Source organism: Macaca fascicularis, chromosome 16, assembly GCF_037993035.2.
Source record: "Macaca fascicularis isolate 582-1 chromosome 16, T2T-MFA8v1.1".
NCBI classification, from domain to species: domain Eukaryota; kingdom Metazoa; phylum Chordata; class Mammalia; order Primates; family Cercopithecidae; genus Macaca; species Macaca fascicularis.
In genome coordinates this window covers 78,496,607-78,508,437 of record NC_088390.1, presented here as the reverse complement: position 1 = coordinate 78,508,437, position 11,831 = coordinate 78,496,607, and the positions used below count along the sequence as shown (strand labels likewise).

Genomic DNA, 11,831 nt, shown 5'->3' with positions numbered 1-11,831 from the left:
CCTGGTGGTGGCTGAGCAGTGATGAGACAGGAGAACAACAGAATAAGCTGGAAATACAGAAGATTGTTGTAGTCGTTTGGGCAAAAGGTAGTGTCAGTATTAATTAAAGGGACAATGGGGAAGATTGAAGGGGACAAATGCAGCTGTCTTTTGAAGGTCATGCTCACCTGACCAGCTGATGGACTGGATTTGTGTGTAGCAAAAATAGAAGAATCAAGAATGACTCCTAGGTTTTTGTCTTGTGTGACCAGGTGAACAGCAATGCTGCTCTGTCCTTTGTAGAAGGCTGGGAGGAGTGGTTTGAAGGGAATGAAGGGTTGTGTTGAAGACATCTGAAGGTTGAGATGCCTCTGGGACATCCAGTTGAAGGTACTGAGAAGGCAACTAATGTAAGTCTGGAGCTTAGAGGCCAGTTAGTTTACAGCCAGCATCTTAACCCTTCTTCTGACCTTTTTCCGTGATTTCATAAAGACATTGGATGAAGTGAAGTGAGTCATTGCAGTTCATGGGAGGGAATGGAAGGGGCTACTCTTGAGGGTTAGGGACCATGTGCATCCTTTGCACTCTCCTGGGGCAGGAACAGGGCATGGCACCCTCAAAGCCTGTTCATTGCCAGTGTCCTGACCTCCCATGGATTACCAGGCTTGTGTCAAAGACGTGACTTCCTGGAGGCAGAGTGGGAGAATTGTCGTTCTAATCTGAGGGAGGGTTCGGAACCCCAGGTGTTCTTTCCTGGGAGTGCCTGAAATGAGGCCAATGAAGAAGAAAGCAGCCTTGTCTTTCAGGCCGTAGCAGCTCCTGGCATTGCAGGTGAAGAAACTAAGGCCTGCAGAAGAGACATGGTTTGGCCAAGTCTGCACTGTTCAGTTTAAATGCAGAGCTGGGCCTTGAACCATGGGTCTCATTTGCCTCTCACATTCTTTTATGTAGGGCTTTGCAGACAGTACCAGCATGGATGAATTGGCCACAGGTGTGATGTAAGGGAGGGGCAGGCTCCCCGATAGCCACCTTTTGCATCTTGACACAGTCTCATAAGAAGACTGTTAAAGATGAGTTAACATTATCTGAGTGTTATCTAGATATGAGTTAATATCATCATTATCTGAGTGCAGGAGCAGTCAGATAACCCATCTTTCATGGCTTTGTGTGTTGCCTGTGCTGACGATTCTATTTATCAGCTCACCTGTGAACAACTTCTGAACACACACAAAAAAATCAGACCATTAGAAAACAAAGCAAAACCAAAGGGATACACCGCTATTGTGGTGACAATAAAGTGTTTTCATTTGCAGAGGTTTCCACTTGTAAGGCTAGATCTGTTGGTGAGTAGGTGATGGATGTTTGTGCTGGTTCTCTGTGGACACCCCCACCATCACCCATAACAAATCTCATTGTGTGTATTGGGAGACATCTTCAGATATAAAACTTAGAAACTTGAGTTTTCTGGGTAAGAGCTGGTTTTGCATCAATTAAAAGAGACTAAATACTAAACAGTTTTAGTAAACACGTGCAATGAAACTTGATTGATTCCTGGTGAGGTTGCTGGGTCACCCCAGTTTGCCTAGGACAGACTTAGGGGAGATGTTTCTCAGGCTTTCAGGGCTAACACTGGGACATGTCTGGGCATACCAGGATAGTTGTCGTCTTACTTCCAGTTCAGAGGAAAAAAACAGAAACAAAAATGAAAACAAACAGCTCTAAAAGACATTTTTAATACAACTAGGGGCTTTTAATGTGGGCTAGGTAGCAGATGATGATGGCAACCATTGTGACTTTCTTAGGGACATCGGTTGTAAGTGGTTACCCAGGGGATCATTGATATTCTGGACATTCGAGAGGTGAAGTGTCCTGCAGTCTGCAACTTATCATCACATGGTTCAGGAATACAACACAACACAACACAACACAACACAACACAACACAACACAACACAACACAACACAACACAGCACAGCAATGCAAAATCACACACGCACATATGATGATAAATAAAATATGACAAAAAAATTAATAATTACTAGGGGCTAACTGTACAGATGGTTCCTATACTATTCTTTCAGTTTTTTTCTGCAATTTTGAAAATGTCTATAGCCAAAAGTTGAGATAATGCTTTTGAGTGGAAAGACCACTACTGCCTTCTTCTTAAGGATCACATTTTTTGTAGAAACTGAGATTTGGTAATTCAGCTCTTTGTCACAACTCTGTTGTGAAGGTTGCTAGATGCTACGAGAATGCAGTTATTACGGTTACTAATTTTTATTTTTTAGTAAGTATTATTTTTTTTAGTAAGCAAAGTCCTATTGAGGTTATTAATCAGAAGTGGGGGAAACTTAAGACAAACCTCCACCCAATAAAGAAAATAAAACAGGCCAAGTGCAGTGGCTCCCGCCTTTAATCCCAGCACTTTGGGAGGCCAAGGCGGGTGGATCGCCTGAGGTCGGGAGTTCAAGATGAGCCTAGCCAACATGGTGAAGCTCTATCTCTACTAAAAATACAAAATTAGCAGGGCGTGGTGGCGCATGCCTGTAATCTCAGCCACTCAGGAGACTGAGGCATGAGAATCGCTTGAACCCGGGAGGCGGAGGTTGTGGTGAGCCAAGATCATGGCATTGCACTCCAGCCTGGGCAACAAGAGTGAAACTCCATCTCAACAACAACAACAAAAAAAAAAAAAAAAAAAGAAAGAAAGAAAGAAAATGAGAAAATGAAGGAAGATGGGAGGGATTAGATTCTGGGAACAACTTATAAATGGGAGGACGGACTTTCAGGGTTCATGCAGTTGGCAGAGAGACCCAGCGCAACTCAAATTTCTCTTCGTGCTTCTTCCACATGGACAGTGATGGGCGAAATCAGAGAGAGAAAGGAGCTAAAGTATAAGGAAATGAAGCCGTCAGTGAAGGTGGTGGGATAGGGGCCTGAGTAGACCCCTTCCTTGAAGGAACTAAAGATAGTATTATCAGAGCTTTAAAACAATTGCAATGGCTTTTTCATACCTTCATGGAAACTTAAGCAAAAATGCTAGCTAAAACATTTAATTAAGCAGACTTGAATCTCACGGTAACCAGAAAAGTGTTTGACTCTCTAGGCAGACTTGCAGAGAAATCTCCTTACCAAGTCCAGGCCCAAAGGTGAGGTCAGGAGGAGGGGGGCCCAGGGAGGAAATGTTAGTAGGAAAATTTCCAAATCATATCTATTTGGCTGTTTCCTTAAAATGATATGTTTAACCCTTTTATTGTCCTTTAAAGCTGTTCATTAAAAGTTTAATTTGAATTAAAAAAATAAAAGGCGAAAGCATGTCATTTGGGACTTATTTTTCAGTTTAAAATCAAGATAGCCAATCAATAAATCTTGAAATGATTTTTTCAGACTGTGAACAATGTAGACAAGACATCACTGCTCACCTGCTTGTGTAATTTTGCAGTGTAGACAAATAACCTCAAAGAGGGATAATGTGAATTTGGTTAAGAACTAGTTCAAGATCAGATAGACATGTGAGGGAATCCCAACTCTATTTGCTCACTGCTTGTGTATCTTAAACCAGCTACTTAACCCCTCTAAATTTCAGTTTCCTCATCTTTAAAATGAGGTAAGATAATAGTACATTCTTCTTAGAGTCTGGGAAGCTTAAAAGCATCCATGAAGGTAATTAGCATGATATCCAAAATATAGTTCACTTTCAGTAAGTATCTATTATTATGTCACTTGCTGCTAATAAAAAAGAAATAGGTGTGATGAACCGTATTAAACTTGCTTCCTTATACATATCTCCCTGCCACAGAATGATCTCACCATGACAGGGAAGTGGACTAAACCCAGGAAAACTTACTTTGAGGACGACACTTCTACAAGACTTCTCTAGACACATGCGGCATTCTAGGGCTATGACCTTCGTTACATAGTTGGCTCTTAACACACAGTACTTTTTTTTTTTCTTCATGAAACCACATGCTCTCATTTAGAAGGACTTGAAAATGTCCACGGTCTTGGAATTTGGGGTTAAGTCCTGGGAATGAGGGGAATGAGAAGGCAGGACTGAAACGAAGGGAGTGCAGGATGAGAAAAACAGAGAAGTAATATTCTTCCCCTGCTCAGGAATACCTGGCCCCAAGCATTCACTATGGAAGGCAGGTGAGCAAGGAAGGGCTCCGGGACACTTTATAGAGCATAATAACCATTGCAGCTGTGCAAGCAGAGATCAAAGATCAAATCAAATTTCAAGCTGCAGGGACCTCAATCCGATCACCTGCAGAGGTCAGGGAAAGGAATTTTTCTTCCTTGAAGAGCCCCAAGATTGGCTGAATTCCCAACAGGGGGTTTGGCCCTGCCTTGAAGGATCACATTACTGGCTACTGCCCAGAAGCAAGGGGACACGGCCTTGGGGGTGATGGTACTGGTGGGGCCATTGCTATTGTTCCACCGCAGAGTGTCTGCCAAACTGAATGGGAGAAATTCAGAGAAAGCCCGGGGCCTGGTATCCAGGGGCTCCAGCTTGGTCAGTGATCAAAAGCCTCCTTTCGAATGTCCACTCTTAAGGTAGGTACCTTGGATGCTAACTGTTGAGGCTTTTGTGGGTGTTAGATTGGTTTCTATTGCGTCCTCCTTTGAAAGGAATCATATAGTTTGTGAGCCCAGGCTGAGATGGGACTTCTGCCAGAAGGAGGATGGGCAGTTGACTTGCAGGGCCATCTGCACTGTTTGCACATCCACCCCATTTTTCCCCCCGTGCCAACCCCAACACACACACAAAAGAAAGTAGCTGAAGCCGGGAAGCTCAGGCCTGCGCTCAGCTTTGTGGATACTTGCTCAGTATGCTCTGCTGGAGACAATTCCATCTGGTCAACATGAACACCCTGGCATCTCTGCATAGTTGGAGAGAAGCAGGTGGCCTCCAGCCTGAGCTCTGAAAAGCTCCATGGAACTATCTGAACTTGGATCTTCAACTTCAGCCCCCTCTCTTTTCCTTGCCTCTCCCCACTCCCATTTGATGACATTACACATGGGGTGGAGGTGGGGGTGGGGAGCAGAATTAGGAGGATTTATTGCAGTGGTGGGAAGATTTAATTGGATGATAAAGGGAGAACAAAATTTAATTCCAGAAAGATTCAGTGGATTGTTTTTAAATATCCCCAAATTCTATTTTGATGGTCTTATCAGAAGACACCCTTCAGGGTGAGAAGGCAGTGTGTATAAAGCATGGGGAGGAGTGGTTGGTGGGTCAAATTAAATGTATTATTAAGTGAATAGGGAGAACCAAGTGACGGTGAACTTGGCCACTTGGGCTGTGGATGTCAATCAAACTAATGTGTTGGGGGAAGGGGGGAGGAAGTTTGTCACCCGTTTTAATATCAGAAATTCCTTTACGTGGGTGGTAACTGGGGAACAGCTGCAGGTAGCTGAATCACAGCCCAAATCCTTGCAAAAACGCTGGTGGGACCCCTGCCAACAACTGAGCAATGGCTTTTCAAGCTGGAATGGAGCAAGTGGGACTAAGTGAGGCGAGGTGGGGGGGACGGGGGGTGGTGCTGGGGGTGGGGAAGCAAGTTTTTAAAAAGCTGAGTTTTGAAGCCGGTGCATATTTAATAGGATTAGAACACATGAGTTAGAGGCTGAAAATTCTCAACCTGCCTCGTTAAACAGCCAGCCTGCAGGAAGGCCTGGCTCTCGGAGCAAAGGCAGAGAAGCAGGGAGGAAGGGAGGTGAAACACCTGGGCTCTCTCCAGAGGTAGCCAAGGCCAAAGGAGAGAGTTTGGAAGTTCTTTTCTCTCCTGCACTCTCTGTGAGGCCTCGGAGAATCCATCCTTCCCATTCTAGCCCCGCTTGGTCCATTAACACACCCAGTTTGTCAATAGTGCCTTCAGGTGCCATGTCCCTGTTTGCCTTGGCCCAGGCTTGTCCACCCACTGCCTTGGTCAGCCCTGGGAGGAGAAGCGTTTGCTTTTGCCTCCTCATGCGAGGTGAGTGGGCCCAGCCCCAGTCTCAAAGGTCTCTCTGGATTCTGGCTGGATGTGTCTCGGAGGCAGTTCTGAGTCTTGGGTTTTCAGGTGACAGGTGGTGCGGATGCGTTAGGGTGGGCGGGAACATTTTTCTTCTTCTAACTGTGGATCCTTATTTGCTTTCCTGATGACTAGCCCATGGGTGACAGAAGGCTGTCCTGGGCCCTGAGAATTTAGCTGAATGGCACGTGATGCTGAAAGAGAGTTGGGGTTTCCCTGGCTTCGGGCTCTTGCACTAACTCGGGGAATGGCTTCAGATAGGAGCTCTTACCTCCCGGGACTCCAGTTTCCTTATTTTCCTCCAGAGGCCACAGGTCATTCCAGCCTTTCTTAGGACAACTTTCCATGCCACTGAAATGAAAAACACATCCCAGAAGTACTACAAATATTTGATCTCAGACACTCTGCAAATCACATCATGAGGGTGAGGGATGACAAATGCAACCGTGTTTACAAGATTGAGGACCTACTGGGTGCCTCCCGCTGTGGCCCAATGTGTGTCTAAACTTGTAACCATCGGTTTGCTCTTCACAGCCTCCTAGGTACTGCCCTTAGCAGCTGAAAGAAACGCAGCCTCCCTGAAAATAATGACCAGAAGTTGTTGAGGCTTAAGTGCACCAATAACCTCCTTCCTTGACTTTTCATTATGCAAACTGTCTTCTTCCTGATGTTCTAAATTAGAAAGAGGAGAGTAGATTTGCTCAGAAGAACACAAAGCGTTTCCTTGATGTTCTGTCTTCCAGGCTGGAGTGCAGTGACATGATCTCAGCTCACTGCAACCTCTGCCTCCCCGGTTCAAGCGATTCTCCTGTCTCAGCCTCCCGGATAGCTGGGACTACAGGGACTGCCACCATGCATGGCTAATTTTTGTATTTTTAGTAGAGACGGAGTTTTACCATGTTGGCCAGGCTGGTCTCAAACTCCTGACCTCAAGTGATCTGCCCACCTTGGCCTCCCAAAGTGATGGTATTACAGGCATGAGCCACCACGCCTGGCCCTCGATGTTCTCTCTTAAAGGTAGGTGAGGCTGGAGCACAGAGATCAAGAACCTAAGTTTTAGGACTGGATGGGCTTGGGTTCAAAAGCTGGCTGCCACTTATTAACTGGGCCAACTTGTGAGAGGTAGTGAGTCTTTCTTATCTTCAGTTTTTTCACTCTAAAAATCAGTCAAAAGTAGGATTCCATGCAAACAAAAAACAACACCTGCATGTAACATACTTGGTAGACAGGTACAAACTTCATGTACGTGGAACAGTTTTACCAATGGTTATTATTAATCGTAACCAACATTAAATGAGCTTTTTGCAAGGGTCAGACGTGTCGGTCAGTGTGACATCCTTCATTCATTTGCTATCCTCAGTCCAGCAGCCTGCTCGGCCAGGCTATCTCCCTTCTTAGTTCAGGCAACTTCCCAAGTCTTCCTTCCTGACTTGACACTCAGGCCCAGGACTTGGCTTAGATAAGGACCTGGCCCCTGCCTGGGGTGGTCCTGGAGGGCCCCTGTCTTTGGACAACCCAGGGGAATTGTCGAGCCCCAGCACCCGGATGCGGGGGCCTCAGGAATCCCGGGAAGCTGAGACCATTCCGACAGCTCTGGGGAGCCCTGAGTGAACAGTGTGTGTCCTGCCGGCTGTGTAAACACAGTAACCAAATACACTGATGGTTTCCAGGGCCCACCAGATGGCAAGAAGTACAGTGGGTGATGCAGTTTCCGTTGCTTCTCCTCCCTTCTGATTTTCATTTGCTCCTCGTGCCTCGGAGTAGGACAATGTGAGATGCCCAGGAAGCTTTGCTGTAATCCTGAATCTTTAGGTATTTGCATCTTCCTTCACGTTGTCTTTCAGGACTTTCTTTGTTCATGTGGCATCTTCTCACTGCAGGCTGCTTGGACCCGAATCGACCGACTCCTAGTACATCATATACCCTTTCCAATTGTCTTTCTTCCACCGCACTCACTATCTGACATCTATAATTTTAATTACTCCAATGTTTTTTAATTTTTTTTGAGATGGAGTCTTGCTCTGTCCTCCAGGCTGGGGTGCGGTGGCACGATCTCTGCTCACTGCAACCTCTGCCTCCCGAGTTCAAGTGAGTCTCATGCATCAGCTTAAGGTGTAGCTGGGATTTTAGGTGCGCACCACTCCGCTTAGCTAATTTTTGTATTTTTAGTAGAGATGGGGTTTCACCATTTTGGCTAGGCTGGTCTCAAACTCCTGGGCTCAAGCGATCTGCCAGCCTTGGCCTCCCAAAGTACTGGGATTACAGGCATGAGTTACCATGCCCAGTCTGTTTTTTTAGTTTTCTGACTACCCTCCCCTGCACCAAAAAGCAAGTATCTAGAAGAGAAGATTTTTTTTTTTTTTTTTTTTTGTCTTTTTGTACATGACTGTATCTCAGAGCCTCCAATAGGGCTATATTTTTTGAATGCAGGGTTGTGAATGTGTTTCTCCTGGGCTAGGCTAAGCATGAAGCTGAGTCCTGCTGAAATATTTGCTGGAGTCTTAGGGACACAAAATAATTTATTTTCAGACTTTTCTAGGAGACTTGGGCATCACAAGGTCAAAATAGAAATCTTCACACTCAGGTTTTTAAGATAGAGAAAAGTTCCTTGAGCAAATGCAAGAAACAGTGAGTATGCTGGAGTCTAGCAAATTGGCACTGTCACCCCCACCTCCCTGTCTGGGGAGGTCCAATGGGTAACTTATGGAGTGAGCCAATGGGGGCTAAGGATATAGTGATTCCAGCCGTTTTTAAAAATGGATGCAAAGTCTCCCGACACATTCAGTCCTCCCCAGTCATCCCCTCCACCCAGCTCTTACGCTTACCAGAGACGGGAGCTGGTGCCTGGCTCTCTAGCTCCATTCTTTCTTGGAGTACAGCCTGCGGGTGCCGGCGGCTTCAACCCAAGCTCTCCTTTTAATGCTTGAATCCACTTTCCCTTTCCCAGAAGTGAAATATGCTTTTATATTTTATTGTACGCATATTGTTTTAATTGCTTTTGCTGGTGAGACTGAAGGTAACAACAGTGGCTGGTGTCCCTGGATGGTCACCAACTGTTAGTATTCCTGGCTCTGTCTCCACTCAGCATGGGATCCTCAGAGAAAACAGAGCAAAGAAAAGGAAACTGGTCTTGGGACAGATGGAGTCATTTGATAGGAAAGCTGGGAACTGGGGAGAAGGCAGGAGAGGAGAAGTGAGGAGAGAGGAGGGGAGGAGAGGGGAGAGGGAAGAAGAGAGAGAAGAAGGCACACTGAGGTTGGGCTTGTTTGTGTGTATTGGTTTGGTTGCAGGGGTGACAGCCTGAGCTGGGTCTGAGAGTTTTAATCTTCCAACTACCCTTCCTGTCACTCCAGAGAAATAAAAGTCAAAGCTCAAAGTGATTTCCAGTCCATTTTAGGCTTCTTGCCATTTTTATTCATCGGATGTGCCCAGCAGCTCCTCTTGGTGGAGGCAGCTACTTTGCCAACGTCTCTGTCATTCAAGTTCAGGCTGAAGTTATGTAATAACGTAATGAAACAGTGAAGGCCATTTCTTGTCATTGTTTTTTCCTCGCTTGGATAAAAAATTTGTATCTCACTGCTCTATTTTCTTCTTCTTCTCCTTCTTCTCCTCCTCCTCCTTCTTCTCCTTCTCCTCCTCCTCCTTCTCCTCCTCCTCCTTCTTCTTCTTCTCTCTCTCTCTCTCTTTCTGTGCATATATATATACACACACACACAGAATATATATATGAGATCATATATATATTCTTCTCATATATGAGAACTCAAGGGAGGGGCACAAAAAACAGACAATTGAGGGGATATTTAAGGAGACTGCTTTAATCTCTGTCACAAGTTTCATTGTATTTTATGATTTAAAAGCTAACATGAAAGAATTTTCCAAGGCTGCAAACTTTGAGTGTTCCCTAAACTGCTGTAGTCCCTACCCCTAGACCCAGAAAGGACACAAGCAAAGACACAAGTGCACATGCTACACCCTGCAGATTCTCTAACTGGCAATAGAGGTGCTATGCAAGGTAGGGGAAGGGATGAGGCAGGGGTGGTGGGTGGATGAGGGGCAGCTTTTCAGAGTTTGCCTGGCAGTCAGAGGGAGGAGGGTCACTGTAGGCTAGAAATACCTCCACAAAGGTATTGAGGGTGGAAAGAGCATGGTACTTGTGGGGAGCTGGTAGTCATTGTATGTGGCTGGCATGTTGGGGGGTGAGGCTGAGGAGGTGAATGTGGACTTGGATGAGACCATAGCAGTGTCAGGGAGGCAGGCTGTGGCCCCCTGGGTTTGCCACTTTAGCACATGGCACTCATTCTGTGGGTAACTGTAAGGCATGGGAATACTTGCAGTGTCAAATAATGCAGCCAAGTGTGTGTTTCAGAAAATGAGTCTCACCAATTCAGAGGATGGACCAGAGGGTATATGAGAGTAGAGTGGGAAGACTCATTTGTTCACTTACTGGTAGGAATTTTTTTTTTTTTTTTGTAGACAGGATCTTGCTCTGTCACCCAGGCTGGAATATAGTGATGCCCAAGCCATCCTCCCACCTCAGTCTCCCAAGTAGCTGGGACTACAGGTGTGCGCCACAGCATCCAGCCAACTTTTTGTATTTTTTGTAGAGTTTGGGTCTTACTATGTTGCCCAGGCTGGTCTTGAACTCTTTAGCTCAAGCAATCCACCCACCTTGGCCCCCCAAAATGTTGGGATTACAGGTGTGAGCCACCACACCCTGCAATAGCAAATATTTATAGAAGAGAAAGCCAATGATAAATATATATAGGAACTAAATGTGTAATATACATGAACAAAATATGTGATATATATCCAAATATATGATGTAACTAAATATATGATAAATATATGGTATAGTTATATATAGATATGATATATATTTATATACAAAGAAATATAAAGCCAATGATACATATTTTATATATATGAACTAAATGTATGATGTATGTGAACAAAATATGTGATATATAACCAAATATATGATATATATTTATATATAGATATGATATATATTTAGTTATATATAAATAAAGTTTGCTAAAAGAAAACGAGGTACGTAAGGATAAAGAGTCACAGGGAGTCACATTTTAAATCAATTGACCAGAGAAGAGCTCTCTGAGGAGGTGGAATTGGAGCACAGAATTGGATGAAATGATGGATCCAGGCCTGCCAATATTTGGGGGAACTATAATCATATTTTGGAGAGAATAAGTGTGGCCCCAATTCGATGGCAATGATGGGGAGAGATGACAGAACAATTTGCAGAAGTGAAATTGAAAGTTCAGCTAGCTATGGCAAGTGAGAGAAAGAAAAAGCCTCCGGGGGTGAGAGGGCGGTTCCTGTTTTTGTGTTTTTATTTTTGCCTTGGTCATCTGGGTGGGTGGTAACACCATGAACTAGGACGGAGAGTGAAGGAGAAAGAGTATTTCTGCAGTGTGAGATAATGAATGTGTTGCCCTTCAGTGGCTAGTGGCCCATCCTAGAATTTTCTTCCATTTTTCTAGGCATTGTTCTAGATCTTGGGAAAGTTTTATATAATATTCATTCTCCTTTAAGAATGGGAGGGAAGATGTCAACCCCAAACATCAAGAGTTTAGGAATTGGTCTAATATTTTACTTGGCTTATTTTCTGTTTTTCTCCTTCCCCCTTTTTCATGTTTTTTCTTTTTGAGTCCAGCCAATGAGACCACTTACTGGACAAGGTCAAGCCTTCTTAGACCTTCAGAGAATGTGATTCAGACAATGTCTTAAAACAAGACTATTTACCTTCTTGGTGCAAGGCTTCTGCTGCTCAGAATCCCACAGTCCTGCTGCAAGCCTGAGTTTAAAACCAGTCTA

General features: G+C 44.7%; 1 long non-coding RNA gene across 1 annotated transcript in view; it reads left to right on the top strand.

Moving 5' to 3' along the window:
• The first annotated feature begins 4,395 nt into the window (after positions 1-4,395).
• Positions 4,396-11,831, top strand: part of LOC102136274 (uncharacterized) — a 154,180-nt gene continuing 146,744 nt past the window's right edge. The window contains exon 1 of the long non-coding RNA XR_012426082.1: positions 4,396-4,533. This is a non-coding gene — a long non-coding RNA (uncharacterized lncRNA). The remainder of the gene's footprint in view (positions 4,534-11,831) is intronic.